This window comes from Planococcus citri, chromosome 4 (genome assembly GCF_950023065.1).
Source record: "Planococcus citri chromosome 4, ihPlaCitr1.1, whole genome shotgun sequence".
Lineage (NCBI taxonomy): Eukaryota > Metazoa > Arthropoda > Insecta > Hemiptera > Pseudococcidae > Planococcus > Planococcus citri.
The window spans coordinates 2416613-2433460 of record NC_088680.1 but is presented as its reverse complement, the minus strand read 5'-3'; the positions used below and the strand labels follow the sequence as shown (position 1 = coordinate 2433460).

General features: G+C 31.8%; 1 protein-coding gene across 9 annotated transcripts in view; it reads left to right on the top strand.

The window, feature by feature from the left end:
* twz (BTB/POZ domain-containing protein twz) overlaps positions 1-16848 on the top strand; it is a 376456-nt gene that overhangs the window by 150102 nt on the left and 209506 nt on the right. Inside the window, exon 1 of one of the 9 annotated variants that reach the window (XM_065364342.1) lies at positions 1103-2191. The exons of 7 other annotated variants lie outside the window; for them this stretch is intronic. The gene's annotated coding sequence lies outside the window, so the exon portion shown is untranslated. Of the gene's footprint in view, positions 1-1102; positions 2192-16848 lie in introns of those variants that run through there. One more of the 9 variants, XM_065364347.1, reaches the window with a different exon arrangement.

Sequence of the window (16848 nt, the reverse complement as noted above, 5' to 3'; positions counted from 1 at the left end):
AAGATTCACTCGCAGATTGCTAGAATTACACGAGCAAATCTAAGCATTTTCAAACTAGCTCAAGTGCGCGAGATGATCGCTTGCTTTTCGCGAGCATAAAACGAGCAAATCTAACCATTTTTAAAGTAGCTGAAATGCGCTAGATGATCGCTAGCTTTTTGCGAGCATCTGAAACTGAAACGCGCTAGCTTAATACAATCGCTAGTAAACTGCTTGATTTGCGTAAGGAAGGAAATGTTGCTAGCTGGAAATCGCGAAAAATTCGCCAGATAAACGCGAGTCACCGAGGTAAACGCGGCGCGAGGTTCCGCTAGCAAAACGCTTACAATTTTGTCAATTGGGTAGTAACATTTTGATTTTTTCCCACTCTTTGGTCAAAATTTGATTTTTGAAAATTCCCCAAAAATCGAAAAAGTCACTCTAGCACTATGGGGATGTTACAGATTTAAAACTGACAATAAATAAATTTATCGAACAAAAGTAATTCAAGAAAACTTACCAACACTATCAACATCAAGAGAATTAACGAGAACGACCTTGCTAGTTTGCTACACGAATAAATATGAAGGTGGAAGTTCATCTGTTATTTATCAGATGTATGTGATTAGCACATTCTAGCAGCAACATTTGTACAGTGTTGCGAATCTATGCGCATCATCAGCTGTCTTTGGCACTGCATTAATAGACCTATTCGTTGCCTATTCACTTTTAAGCCAAATACATGGTTGCATACCTTCCCCTGAAAAGTATCAGGCTACCGCAGTTGCTGGTATTGTAGGATAAATTGCTGTAGTAAAAGTGTTGATAATTCACAGTGAAAGGAAAGACGAGCTATTAAGCAAAGCTGTGATGCTGTAGGTAAGTATAATATATTATATACAATGAGCTCTCACGAGTTATCGCTAGCTTTTTGCGAGCATCTAAAACGCTGGCTTACAATCGCTTTCTTGGGGGGGGGGTTCGTCAGATCCAAGTCCCAATAATATTTTCTCATAGATTTTGAAATCTGAAAGTAGTAAGGATCCCAATTTTACAATGAAGTGATGTGGGGTGGGGTCTTCAATGTTGATCATAAGGCATGCCCCCTTTTTTTTCTCCAAAAGAAAACAAATCCACATTTTAGACGTTTCAGTTCACTCGTAGAGACAACTGATGGGAGAGAGGGGGTATAGAGAGACTGTTTCCTTATTAACTGGATTGACACCGAAGCTACATTCGAGACTATTTATGCCTCCGAGGCTTACGTTAGGTTTATAATCGACTCGTATCCAGTACCTCTTACCTACACATATAGGTATATTTATATTTGGAAGGCATTTTACAACGGCATAGCGACCGTCTTGTCTCTGCTATGGCATAGCGCAATACAGCTACAGCTACGCGGCAACCATTTTTAAAAAGGAAAGAAACAGAAAGAATTCACCCCGAAGGTGAAAACGTTATTAGCTCGCGGCATCGTTTGTCCCCCACAAAAACACAACGCTGTATAGTCGTATGGTCGTATAGTAGTACTGTACAGTGTATACTGTACATCGCCATACAGACCATAATATAACAACAAACCTCATCATCATCTCCAAAAACTCTTCCAACTTGCATCTCTTCATCTTGATGGACGAGGACGACCGCGAAGCGATGCTGAGGAGGAGAAGAGACGCGGGCGCCGCCAACAACTGTACTCGTAAGTCGTATATTGCCCAGTTCCGTTCTTCTCCAGTTCGTCTATCAGAGTCGTTACAGAAGGTTGTATTCGTTGGTGTTTTCGGTGACGTTCAATTCGACTTACGTGCTAGTTTTTATCACGTGTTTTTCGTTTTTCGAGAAAGTATAATTATAATAATTTTTGAGTTAATTTTTCTATTTAGCTCGAAAGTGCGTTTTTTTGTTCGATTTAATTTGATTTTTTTTCTCTTGTTTTTGAACGATCGCGAATAAGTGACTTGATAATTGTTTTTATTCGAGTTTTTCTTTTTGTATTTGTTTTTCGGTAATTATTGGTGAATTTTTTATTCGAGAATTGGAGATTTATTGGTAAAATTTTATTAAATTGTATTAGCATATTTTTTGTTGTGGCGGTTTGATTCGAGTGTGCCTACTACGCTGACAAAATTTTCCCTTACGATATTCTACGATTACCGATTGCCGTGGTTGAAAGTCAATTAGCCACGCTGGAGCCGACTTGTCAGAAAAGGTAAGATTTAGAGTAATTTTTTACTCACTTTATTAAATAAATAATAACGATAATTTTAATCGAAGATTTCGCTATTGAATTTATGATCACGAAAATGGTGTGAAATATTTCGCTCAATTTTTATATTGACGATTAGTTGTGGAAAAGGTGGCTAATTTTTCCACTTACAACTCGAGAAAACTTCTTTGAAGTGTTTTTAAATTTTTTATTTTTTCACAAAACTCACCTACCTGGGCTGGCTGGAATGTTTTTCTATTTGAATTTCGATTATGTTCTTTGTCTGGAATATAACTGGAAAATTAAACTGGAAGCACGAGTCTCGTGAAACTTTTTTTTTTCAAAATGATTATTTTATGCAAATCATTCGTGAAAATTTTTTATTGTTTTTTAACGCTTCGTGTGGGTTTTCAGATAATTTAACAATATTTTGTGATTAAATATGTTCTTATTGTGCGATCTTCATGAGGCCGGTTTGTTTCCACAGCCTTCTGATTCAGTTCTCCCATGTAACTTTTTTTTGAGAGGTACCTATCGAGAAATAAGCTTTCATCTTACCACAACTGAAGACGAGTTTGAAATTTCTGAAATTGAAATGAAATTCATAAAGGGCCATTCCATGCCAAATCGGCGGATTTTTGCACGAGGGTTCTTCGATTTTTTTCAAAATCAGATCATGTGTAGAGGTCATAAAACGATGACGAATGATGACCTCTACACATGATCTGATTTTGAAAAAAAATCGAAGAACCCTCGTGCAAAAATCCGCCGATTTGGCTTGGAATGCCCCTAACACTGAAAATAAAATCGAATAATTGATAGGAAAATTAAATTGAAAAGTGATTAGTAATTATTAATCAAATTTAAAATTGAAAATGAATCGAGAGTCTGAACATCCAATAAAGAACCTTCAACCAAAATCGAAAACTTGAAAATGATACTGACTTAAGTATTAAAATAATTGAAAATAAAACCGAAAATTAAAGATACCAGAGCTTGATAATCCTGAAAAAACGAAAAACTGAAAATGAAATTGAAAACTCTGCGAATATATTCAAAAATTGAGATCAAATTCGTATTAATGAAATCAAATCTTGAAAAAATGAAACTGAAAATTTAGTAAATTGAGTGAAAAAATTAAAATATAATCTGAAACGTTGAAAGTGAAGTCAACGAAATTGAAAATTTTCTTGGCTAAAATTTGATCTTAGAAAATTGTCACCAAGGAACTTATTCCATAATATTGGAATCAATTGCCTAAAAATTCGCTAAAAATGGGGAAATGGCCTGAATAGGTACCGAATAAAAATCGAATCTTTAATCACTTCGAAAGTTGTCTCAGAATTAATTCACTAAAAGTTATAAAAAATGTTTCCTTTGATTTAGAATCACTAAAAAACAAACTCGAAAGACTAGAAATAATAAGGAATCAGCACCGAATGAATTTTTGAAGTCAATTTGAAAGTTTTGTCCTCTTGCGGTTCAAAAATCAACACTTCTGTACAAAACTTTCCATCTTTGGCTATTTTCAGTCGAATTTTTCTTTCAAAATTGCAGAATTTTTTTCTCATTTACTTATCGTTATTTGATCAATTTTATTGGTGTAATGTTTCGTAATCTGCGTTATTTTCAGGAAATTTTGATCCAATTCTAAGAATTATAAAAAAATGATAATCACCAAAAAGTCTAAACGTATTTTTATGCAGTTTTATCATCAATTTTTAGGTAATTTTTTTCTCGATTTTTCAGGTTTTTTTTTGTTTTTTTTTTTGGCGATAAGTACAATTTACGTAATGTTCGGAAAACTTCATCCAATTTTGGCGATACGCTCAAATTTTAGACGTAACATTTTAAAACAATTTTTGCAAAGTTTGCTCTATTTTCTTGATTTTTTAAATCATTTTTTTGTACCTACCATAAAATAGAAGTCAGTTTAATAATCTTTGTTTGCTTCAAATTTGGCAAAATTTTCATGCAATTTCGAGGATATTAAAATGAGTTTTGAATATTTGGACGACTTGGGCGAGAATTATCTCAAATTTTGAAATATCTAATTAAACTTGGGTCATTTTTTACATGTTTTTATGCCATTTGAATAAATTTGAATCATGTTTTAAGCAACTGCTGCCAAGTTTTTTGCGCAGTTTTGCAGAAATTCCGCCAATTTTCGGTAACTTACAAGTGTTTTTTATGCCAGTTTTACAGTTTTTTAAATTTTCAGTAAATTTTCACTATTTATAATATTTAATACTTATCTACCATTTTAACAAATTTTCAAGCAATTTTGCAAAACATCCCCTCTCCCCCCACTTCACGAGTGTAATAATCTTGTAATTATAAACACTCTCCCCTCCCCCAAAAAAATATTTTTTCAAGCAATCTGTGATACGTAATTTTCAATACATCGTACCTAACTACGAGATCAGTTTTTACTGTTTTTTAATGTAAGTACCCACTTACTTATGTATTTACATTACTTTCTGAATTTCTGACAAAGTTCAATTCAATTATAATAATAGGTAGGTACTCGATTAATTTTTGATAATTTTCAATAATCTGAATGATTAATGAAAAATGTCGCCAAGATTTTGAGACATTTGGTCGTTTTTTAAAAATAATTCTAACCATTTTTGATAACTTATAATAAATTGTAGAAAATGGAGCATTGGAGCTATACATTTTTTCGTGGTGGGGGGGGGGGGAGAAAGTCGTCAAGAAAATAATCACATAATCGTGTTTTTCAGTTTTTAATTTTCCTAGAAACTGCAAAAAATATCTGAAAAAAATTCCTTACTACTCGTAATTGTACATATTGTACGAGTATTATAAACTACAGTTCTTAAAATATTCATTGAAAGAAATCTTTATTAATGCGGTGCACATGAATATTGAATAAGTTCTGTCGTCTTTTTAATAACACGACATGATTATCGAATCGAATATTTACAAACGAACGAATAAATATAAGTAATAATACCGAAATGTAAAATTTAACACGAATAAAATAATTCAAATCAAATCAAATCAACTTTATTTTTTGCAATAGGCAGCATTGCTGCATTTACAAAGTCGACTTATTTACTAACAAAGATACTTATATAAAAAAATGAATAATAAAATGAAATAATATGAAATAAAATGAAATGAATGCGCCATGTACAGCATTATTTAATTAAATGCATTCAATAAAAATAATAGAATCTAAAAAAAAAAAACATAATTGCAATAAATCAGAAAAAAATACATTCTAAAAAAATTGAGATATTTTGTACATTTATAAAGATTCTTAGAATTATTTACAGCTTCATAAAATTATCGATTACACAAAAAAAATTAAAAAGAAACAATGATGCTGTATAAATGATCATGTTTATTGGAGATGATAAATCGGAAATACAAGGAATCACTGAAAGGTCAGTTTCTAATGCACTCAGTTATGTAACAGCGTCCATATACTCATCTATTGAATAGAATGCTTTTTTCAGCAGCCATTTTTTCAGAGTTTTAAAAAATAATTTTGTGCAATTGATAATTTTGATTTCATTTGGAAATTTTTTTATAAATTTTTGCAGCCGTGAAGTCTATACTAATTTGGTGAAATTTAGTCCTGAATTGTGTGCTAGGTATGTAGTTGTTGGCTATTTCTAGTATAATGACTATGTTGAGAGGTATATGTTGTTTTACTATGCTCTTCTTCACAATTTGGAATATCAGATATATATATAAGCAGGGTAAGGTTAAAATTTCATTTGAAAGAAAGACATTCTTGCATGATTCTGTGACGTGCATTCGATAGATGACGAGAACCGAAAATTAAAAATATGTACTTGAGTTTGATAATTCTGAAGGATGAAAAACTGAAAATGAAGTTGAAAATCTCGCGAATGTATTCAAAAATTGAGATCAAGATCGTAAATCGTATAAATGAAATCAAAACTCAAAAATGAAATCGTAAATTTATAAAATTGAGTGAAAAACTTAAAATAAAATCTAAAACGATTCTCAGGTTTTTTTTTCAGAGGTATTTTTAGTTTTACTTTTCGGGTGAAAATTTGATCGTAAAAATTTTTGAATTGTTACCAAGGAATCTATTCCATAATGTATTGAAATCAATTTTAAAATGCCCTTAAAACTACGAAACAAATTCAAAATTGCCTAAAAATTCTCTAAAAATTGCGAAATTATCTAAGATCCTTCCTGAATAAAAATCGAATAATCGAATAATCACTTCGAAAGTTGTTTCAAAATAAACTCACTTGAAGTTATAAAAATGTTTCCTTCTATTCAGAATTACTAAAAAGCAAACTCAAAAGACTACAAATAATAAGGAATTAGCACCGAATGGATTTTTGAAGTTGATTAATTGTGCAAGTTTGTCCTTTTGTGGTTCAAAAATTAACACTTGTGTACAAGAATTTCCATCTTTGGCTAACTATTTTCAGTCGAATTTATTTTTCAAACTTGCAGATTCTTTTTACAATTTATTGTTAGGTATTTGATCAATTTTATTGGTGTAATGTTTCGTAATCTGCATTATTTTTAGAAAATTTTGCTCCAATTCTGAGAATTTAAAAAAAAAATTTGATCACCAACAAGTCTAAACGTATTTTTACGCAGTTTTTGATTCATTTTCCTAAATATCATCGATATATTTTTGGGTAATTTTTAGATATTTTTTTGTCGATTTTTCAGTTTTTTTTTGGTGATAATTTTTTTTTTTTGGTGATAATTCAAGTAATTTTTGGAAAATTTCATCCAATTTTGGCGATACTCTAAAATTTTAGACGTAGATATTTTTAAGTAATTTTCGCAAAGTTTGTTCTATTTTGTTGTTTTTTTTTCATCATTTTTTTTTGCTATTTTCAATAAAATAGAAGTCGGTTTGATGAATTTTATAATGTTTGCTTCAAATTTGACAAAATTTTTACGCAGTTTCGAGGATATTAACTTGAGTTTTAATCATTCGGACATCTCAAATTTTGAAATATTCAATTGAGCTTTGGTCATTGCTTACATATTGTTTTTATGTCATTTCAATGCAACTGCTGCCAAGTTTTTTGCGCAGTTTTGCAGAATTTCCAGCAATTTTCGGTAACCTGCAAGTGTTTTTTTTGCCAGTTTTACATGTTTTTTAAATTTTCAGTCAATTTTCAGTATTTATAATACGCATATACATTTTAACAAATTTTTAAACAATTTTTGCAAAACAGTATTTTTTTAAACAATTTATGATAGGTACGTAAGGTAATTTTCGATAAATAACTGCGAGAACAGTTTTTACTGCTTTTTATTGTAAGTAGGTATGTATAATATGTTGTACTTACCTACTTTCTGAATTTCTGATAAATTTCAATTTAATTATAATAATAGTCGAATAATTTTTGGTAATTTTCAATAATCAGAATGATTAATGAAAAATTTCACCGAGATTTTGAGACATTTTGGTAGTTTTTAAAAAAATAATTCCAACCACTTTTTTTTTTTTATAACTCATCAAATGACGCGTTAAAAGCATTGGATACTTAACGGGAGGGGGGGGGGGAGTCGCCAAGAATTACATAATCATGTTTTTCAGTTTTTAATTTTCCTAACAAGTGCAGAAAATATCTGAAAAAAATTCCTTACTAATTATAGGTATATAGTTTCAATGTGGAAGGTAGATATTTTCTTTCATGGTCCATCTTTATTATGGACATAAATAAATAGGTATTGTCATCTTTTTATATGTAATATGACGGCATGTTATCGAATGGAATATTTACAAACGAATGAATAAATAAGTACCTACGTAATACCAAAATGTAAAATTTAACATGAATAAAATATGTATAAAATAAAATACCCTCTACCCACTAAAAATATTACTTGAAAACCAAAATCGTTAAGTTATATCAGCGTTCTGAAAACGTTACAAAAAAAACGAATAAAACATCGTAGGTATGTCGATTTAAAATGCATCGGTATTCGTGTACCCACAATTTTAATTTTTTTTTTACCTAAGCTGGAATTCAAGCCAAAGTATACGATAATTGAAATTAATGAAATCATTCATTGATTTATTTCTAAGTGAAAAAATATCAAACACTAGTTAAAGTAGTCTTATTTGCAATTTTTTTTTCAAATTGCCACAAAAATAAGTACATATCTACTTACATAATTATTAGAAATGACAGAAAATTAGCAGAGTAATATTAAAGTTTTGTCATTTTGTTCGCTGTTTCAAACCTTTCAACGTTCCAGCTCAACATGATGCATCTGCTAGGACTCGAAATTTTCATCATTTTTAGCCTCTCAACTTCGCTGTTGATTTAAAATTTCGCTTTGTCGTAGTTGATTTAGTCGTCTCGTGATGGTTTATCAATTTTAATATAATTTTTGGGTTCCTTTTTATAAGGCTGCCAACCGATTCATGTACGATTAACCCCTGCAGGCTGAAAAAAGTCCCATAATATCCCCTCTCCCCCCTTGTACGTCGAGCCTTATCTGGGTTGAGGTGTTGTTGTCGAGTTATAACCCGTCCCTCTCTCTCACCCATACTTACCCTATGATTGGCGAATATTATTAAAACTCTCGCCAAGCCTCTATACAATTTTCGATTTGTACAAGTAAGTATATATAGTTTAATCCTTTCACCTAAAGGGATATATGAAAAAAAAAAAACCAACTCGAGTAAATCCGTCCGTTGTTGAGTTGTTGGGTGTATTAGAAAGAAAAAGAAAAGGAAACCATCAACCAACGACGACATTCTTTTTCTTTATCACTTAAAAATACACCACCGAAGCGAGAGAAAAAGCGAAGACCATCATGTCGATTTTTCAATTTCAACTTACCCTGTTGTGCTAATTTGATCGTTGAGCTAATGTTTGCACAATTTTTCAGCATCGAACACCCGATATTGCATAGGAAAATTGAGTAGAATTATTTTATTTATGTCGTTTTATGGGAACCGACTAATATCAACTGACACTTTACACTTTACTTTTTACACTGAAAATATTGTTTGTCTACGTCATTTCGTGTATCCTACCATGTCACTCTTCAATAGGACAAAGACAACATAAACGATAGAGAAAAATTCCAACTGACCTTATATAACACTTATAACAATTAAAAATTTAGTTTTACTACGCTATTAGTCGTGTGCCTTATTATTAGCTTTAAGGTAGAAAGCAATCTGTATTCTTCGTCGTTTCGATTCCCTCTGCTTTCTTGTGGAGTTTTGTCGCACGTCTTTTAAATTTACACATACTAGTATAATATCGATATCGCATAATCGCACCTACCTCGGGCTGTCACAGCTGACAGGGCTGCCTGCCAAGTGCCAATTCGGTGAACAATATTATAATTAATGAATTACCACGTTTTATTCGTGTGTAATATGAACGACTGTGCAGATCCATTGATTCCTCCATGCATAAGTATTTATGGTCTGCGAAGTGCGATGCGGTATTGTCTGTGTATTTATTTGTGGTGTGAAATGTGAGTCTGCATCGTATTGATATGAAATTTTTGATAATGCGTTAGATAAATTGTCGAGTTTAGATGCATTATTTTCTATTTCTGAGTCTGATTCTTTTAATTTTTTCACCTTTTAGAGAATGAGGTAAAGAGGTAATGTGTGTAATATAATCTCCCCATGATCTTTTAAAATTTGTTGGAATTATTTCTGCTGGGTTGCAATATGTGATGACGTTGAGTAAATCAAACCAAGATGTTTTTTTTTGGGTTCATAATTTCGTGGTTCTAAAAATTACTTACTCTATTTCGGTTAGAATTATTTTTGCTATGCTATAGAAAAGGATGTTGTTGCTGTTTTATCTGTTTTTATATGTCTCATTTTGATAATTATATTCAGATCTCCCCAACAGCTGATAGCTAATCGCAGAAGAGTCGACCATTTCATATATCGCTGTGTTTAATTAATCAAACCAGATCTAGTCTCTGATTTCAAAGTTTCGTAGTACCTACTAAAAATTACTTACTCGATATGTTACCTTAAGAATTTTATTGCCTTTGCTCCATATTTTTTTTTAACTCTGAACCTCAAAAATTGAAATCCAAACTTTCATCTTATTTTTTGAGTGATAAAAAAAGAGAGCTGAACATTTATACCTAATTGAAATACTAACACAAAAATCCTAGCAGATGATCGAACCTGATCAGATCCACTCATTTGCAGTTGCACTGATTGGTACATATAAACCAAGAAAGATCCACGAAGGCGTTTTGTTGGAGCTGGCAATGTCGTCCCTTCAGAAGACCAGCTTAATAAGAAAATCACATCGAAGATAAATAAAACTAGGTTAATTAAATATTTAAACATATAATTTGCGTAAGTTGAAAAAATAAAATACGTACATACATAAACATTAAAAAAAAAATTGAAATACATACTAACGAGAGGAAGAGGAACATAAAGTGACTGAAATAAAGTTGAGAAGCGAAAGAATCTATCTGTCGCTGAGAATATGGTCTAGTGAAATAAACTAAGTATCATTTGTTCAATCTTCCTTCTCCTCAAGTTCGCCTTTTGCCCAACATAATGTCCCAAAACTGTCGCCAATACTTAATCGTACTTTACTCGTCAGTGACCAGTTATAGTAGAAAATTCTTGCAAGAAAGCCTCTCGTAGAGATTATGAAAAGTCCAGTTTTTAAATAAAATTCTCGAAAATGTCCTGCGTTTTTTTTTTACAATTTATATACCCACCCAGTAAGTAAGAACCCCGCAAGTTTGGTCCCGGCCCCCTCAGGGGGCGGGTGAGAAGGGGGCTTTCATTATTTTCACATTGTCTCGAGATACTCAACTTCAGCAGCCCATTCCTCCAAAATAACACTACTTTGATCAAAACTAATTTCACAGTTCAAAAAGGCATTGAATTTAGAACTTTTTGAGCATTTTGAAATTTCCAAAAGCTGAAAGTTGAACTTTTAATTTCAAAGTTCAAATTTCAAAATGCCCCTGTAAGTGAGAGCTACAATTTAAAATTTTGAAAAAATTTCCATAGGAGTACCTTTTTATGATTTTTCAAAATATTTGAGTTTCGAGATGGGATCTTTCGATGGAGGGGCAGTATCCCTACCCCAAATTTGGTGCAAAATTTTCGAAAAAAAAATCTGGGGCATGTGATATATCGAATTGTATGTTTTCGGTGACGCTGAACACGAATATGGCGTCAAATTTTTGATAGAACCTCATCCATGGCCCCCAACATCTCCCCAATGGAGGTAAATGTTCAAAAAAGTGTTTTGTTCGTGCGATACATTAAATAGTATGTGTTTGGTGACGCTGAACACGAATATGAAGTCAGATTTTTGATTGGACCCCATCCAGGGCCCTAAACAATTTTTTTGGACTTTTACGTATTGGGGGAGGTTCTGGGATCTACGGGTGAAGTCGATTTAAAAAACTATGGCTATATTCGTGTTCAGCGATATCGAAAACATACTATTTCATGTGTCACACGAATGTAACCATTTTTTTGGGTCGCCCCCTTGGAGGAGGTGCTGGGGACGTGGATGGGGTCCAATAAAAAATCTGACTTCATATTCGTGTTCAGCGTCATCAATAACATACTATTCCACGTGTCGCACGAACAAAACACTTTTTTGAACATTCACCCCCTTCGGGGAGGTGCTGCGGGCCATGGATAGGGTTCTATCAAAAATCTGACGCCATATTCGTGTTCAGCGTCACCAAAAACATACAATTCGATATATCACATGCCCTAAGTTGTCTTTCGAAAGTTTCGTCCGTAATTGGGGGTGAGGGTGCTCCCCCTCCATCAAGAGATCCCATCTCGAAACTCAAATATTTCAAAAATGCATAAAAACGTACACCTATGGAAATTTTTTCAAAATTTTAAATGGTAGCTCTCACTTACAGGGGCATTTTGAAATTTGAACTTTGAAATTGAAAGTTCAACTTCCAACTTTTGAAAAATTCAAAATGCTTAAAAAGTTATAAATTCAATGCCCTTTCGAACTGTGAAATCAGTTTTGATCACAGTATTGTAGTTTTGGAGGAATGGTCTGCTGAAGTTGAGTACTTCGAGACAATGTGAAAATAATGGAAGCCCCCCCAACCCATCCCCTGAGGAGGTTGGGATCAAACTGATTGCGGGGTTATTACTTATTGAATGGGTATATACTGTAAAAAAAATTCGAGCGAAATCCAAAGACATGACTTTCATGACCCGTTTACAGTTTCTGCCCAAATTCCAAATTTTTTTTTTTTTGATTCCTGGTCAAAATTATCGGAAGGTTTCAAGTTCGTGCGAAAATTGTCTACAAATTTTTTTAAAGTTGTAAACGAGTCATAATCTTTTGAAAAAATCGAATTGTCAAGAAGTTCTAATTTCTGACGACAACATTGTCAAAAAAGGTCTTCATTTCTTGGCAAAATGCCCAAAAAGATCTTGTTTTTTGGTCAGAATGTTTGAAAAGTGTCATTTCTGTCAAAATTTTTAAAATCTTGTAAACGAGTAAAAATTTTTATCAGAATTGTAGAATAGTCTCAATTTTTTTCTAAAATTGTAATAAAATCTCATTTTTGCAAAAGTTGTGAAAACATTCTAATTTTTTCTCAAATTTTAAGTATACCTACAATTCACATTTTTTGCCAAAATACCAAAACTTTCTGTTTCTTTTCTTGTCAAAATTAATCGATAAGTTCCATTTTTGCCAAAATTGTCAAGAAGTCTGTTTTTTTTTGCAAATAGCCAAAAAGGTCTCAATTTCTGCCAAAATCGTAAAAAGGCCAATTTTTTGCAAAATTCGTCCAAAAGTCTCATTTTTTGAAAAAATTATCAGATGACAACTTGTCAAAAAAAGTCTTACCTATTTTTGCCAAAATTGCCAACGGTCCTGTTTTTTTCGTCAAAATCGTCATAAAATCCCATTTTTGTCAAAATTTTCAATAAAAGTTTCATTTTTGCCCGCAAACTTTTGAGAAATTCTTACTTTTCTAAGTACTGAAAATTTTTCGGTATTACCAAACAAAATTCCTGCTTTGTGTGAACATTCACCAAAAAGGCTCATTTTTTTTGCCAAAAGTTGCTATAATGAAGTTCTGCTCATTTTTATTTCTTCAGCCAAAGCCGATGAACATAATATGATTTTCCATTTATGCTCTTTTTTCAAAAGTTTAATTTTTTCTCCATTTTTCCTAGTCTTTTTCGAAAACAGAAATGTTTTAACTACAAGAAACTCTGCCTTGAATAATTTTAAATCCATCATCGAGTTTTAAAAAGTATATTCTTGATATTTCCTATGTTTGAGTCTCTCATTTTTCTTACATTTAAGTATAAAATAATGGAACAATGTAATCGTATTGCCCACTGAGCTGAGCTGTTTGAATTCTTGTTTGTTATGTTGAGTTGGGGGGGGGGGGTAAATTGCCTCCTTGAACCTGCTGTAAAGATGTAGGATAGATCATATTTTCTTATTCAACCATATGGTTGCGTAGATCTCTGAATTTTAAAAATTACTCACTCTTTCCAGAAGACTATAAAGTTGAATTATTATCTTTGTAGAATTCCCGTGTGTTCATTCTGAACGTAATACTGTCGCATGAACAATAAAGGATTTAAAAAAAATAAGTATATATTAGGTATAGCCTATATTAGATATTTAATAGTGTTATGTAAATTTTGCTACACAGTTGTCAAATCTGACTGAATTTTCATTACTGTTAAGCGAGTTTCGGTGACGTTAGGGCTTTTTTGACTTGTTTTCGACACTTTCGACACCCTTCAATACAATTTTTGCTAAATAAGGTTAGGTACAGTACTTACTAGTCACATTACCAAAATACCAAAACTTTCTGTTTTTTTTCGTGTCAAAATTATCGATAAGTTCCATTTTGGCCAAAATTGTCATGAACTCTGTTTTTTTTCTCTTTTTTTTCGGCAAGATTGTCAAAAAGTTTCATTTTTTCGAAAAATTTGTCACCAAGTCTTATTTTTTGAGAAAATTATCAGAAAGTTTTAATTTCTGACAACATTGGAAAAAAAAGTCCTATTTTTGCCAAAATTGCAAAAGGTCTTGTTTTTTCTTGTCAAAATCCGTCATAAAATCCCATTTTTGAAACAAATTTTCAAAAAAGCGTTTCTCCCAAAATTGTTTTGTTATTACCGAACAAAATTCCTGTTTTGTGCGAACATTCACCAAAAAGGCTCACTTTTTTGCCAAAAAGTACAATCATTACTAATATTTCCAATATCTGGGTCTCTATTCACATTTAAAAAAAAAAAAATGGAATTTTGTAATCTTTTATTGCTCACTGAGCTGAGCTGTTAGAATATTTGTTTGTTATATGTTGTACGAGGGAGGGGGGGGGGTTAATTGCCTCCTTGAATCTTCTGTAAGGATGTAGGATAGATTATTTTTTCTTGTTAAACCATAATTGCATACCTAGCTCTCTGAATTTTAAAAATTACTTACTCTTTCAAAAAGACTCTCCATAGGGTTTACGAATAGTTTAATAATTAAATAACTTTCACTATATCAAAGTGCACAATATGAGAAAATGACCTCAAAATTATTTCTAACTAGGTGAATTGAATAATTGCAGAACATAATTGAGGCCACTAGAATCAAATCTCTACTTCTCCATTTTCGAACTTTTTGAGAAAAACGCAAAAAACCTCCCTAGCATTTATCGTAACATAAAATATCGAGGTAATATGTCTAATATTTTTGTACCAACAAGACTATAGTGACCCACATGTTTGTTTTACCCTACGCGTTGCCGTAAGAGTTCCTGGGCAGTTTGAAGTTAGGAGAAGTTGAGTTTTGTCTCCAACCGTACACTTTTTACATCGTTTTAGGGCACTTAATCAAAAATTTTTCTAGTAATATGGTGCTAAAAGTTGAAGAAAGCTTGGAAAGTTTGAGAAATTAAAATAATATTGCATTTTTGACCATTCATTTGGAAATTGAAATTATTTTCCTTTTTTTTCAAAGTAAAAAAAATTAATTTTTGTTAATAAAAATGAAAGGTGTTTTTTGGGGGAAGGGTCCTCACTTGATGAATTTATTCAATTTCAAGCCTAATTTCAAGGCATAACACTAGTCCTTCATTCGAAATCCGCCAGGTTCGTTTGAAAACTCGACTTCTCCATTAAAAAAGTAGAGTTTTGATTCTAACCCATAACTTTACACGCTGTTTTACCATACTTCCTTGACCGAAATTCAAATTTTGACATTTCCATCAGATGCGGGACATGTTGTAGTATACCAAACCATGCTTAACTCATTTTCGAAAAAAAGTGGAGAAGTAGGCATTTGATTCTATAGGCCTCAATTTGCAACACAAGTTGAAAATAAAAATGCATAAACATTGGAAAAATTGCAAAGTTAGCGAGATAACTTGATATTTAAACTTTTACATTGTAGGTGGAGGCACCTTTAGTCTCAATTAATCAACGCTGATCGGTAACAAATGATGTTCCAGTATACTTGAAGGTGTAATATTATTGGTCTAATTTTTCCTCGAGAAAATGGCATTGGCCACTGAAGCAATTAAAATTTGCTTGTTTCTTAAAAGAGGGGGGGGGCGCCTCGAATCTACTGTGAGAATTTTAAATTGATGTGTAATTTTCGTAGATCTTTTACAATATTCTTTCGAATAATTTGTGATTCGTTTTCAGGCAGAAATAGCTGTGAGAAGTGCTTCGTACTTCGCAGTACTAAAAATTACTTACTAGAACTGCAATGTTATTTTTTTGCCTGAGTCCCATTTCTTTTCTTTGTTTCGTTTAGGTACATGTTTTAATGTCCAATTCAGAATTTGAAAGGTGATTCTTCATGCAGTTTTTGTCAAGTTTTCTCAAGATTTTGTAATTTTTTGGCAATTCTGGATCTATTTTTCTTATTTTTTTTCTGTATTTTTATATTATTTTAACACGTTTTCACGCTTTCTGTACATTTTTTTCTCAAATTTTATTGAAGTTTTATCAGATTTTGAGACGTTTCAATCATGTTTCATTCAACTTTTTTTGGGTTTTGTCCATTTTCACTGAAAATTTATTACTTTTTGGTGACTAGGTGATTTTGAAGTGTTTTTATATCATTTAACGGGTTTTTATGCATTTTTGTCCAATGTTACTGAAATTCATGTACTTTTTGGTCATTTTTAGTGATATGGTTTAAAAAATTTTTTTTCATCATTTTATCACTTTTTCGTATGTACTTTTTGAGAAATTTCAGTAAAAGTAAAAGAATTTTTTACTAGGTAATTCGAGTGTTTTCAACATGATTTTAGCACATTTTTACGCTTCATCGTGAATTCATGGAAAAAATCTCCATGATTAGATGTCAATTTTTGGAGAGTTGACAAAAAGATAGGTTTTTGTCAACATTTTCCGGAAGTAGTTTTTTTTTTTTTTTTTTTTTTAATTAATAAAGGACCATAAAAACTTGCTGAGAAATTTGTGCTTTTTTGCCAAAACGTTCAAAAAGCATTGCTTTTTACTTTGACTGCCTGAAAGTGTGAGTCTGATTCTTCTAGTTTTTTCACCTTATAGAGAATGAGGTAAAGAGGTAATGTATGTAATATAACCCCCCCCCCAGGAGTTTTTAAAATTTGTTAGAATTATTTTTGCTGGGTCACAATATGTGATGACTGTCTGTGGGTTTAGAATTTCGTGGTATGTACTG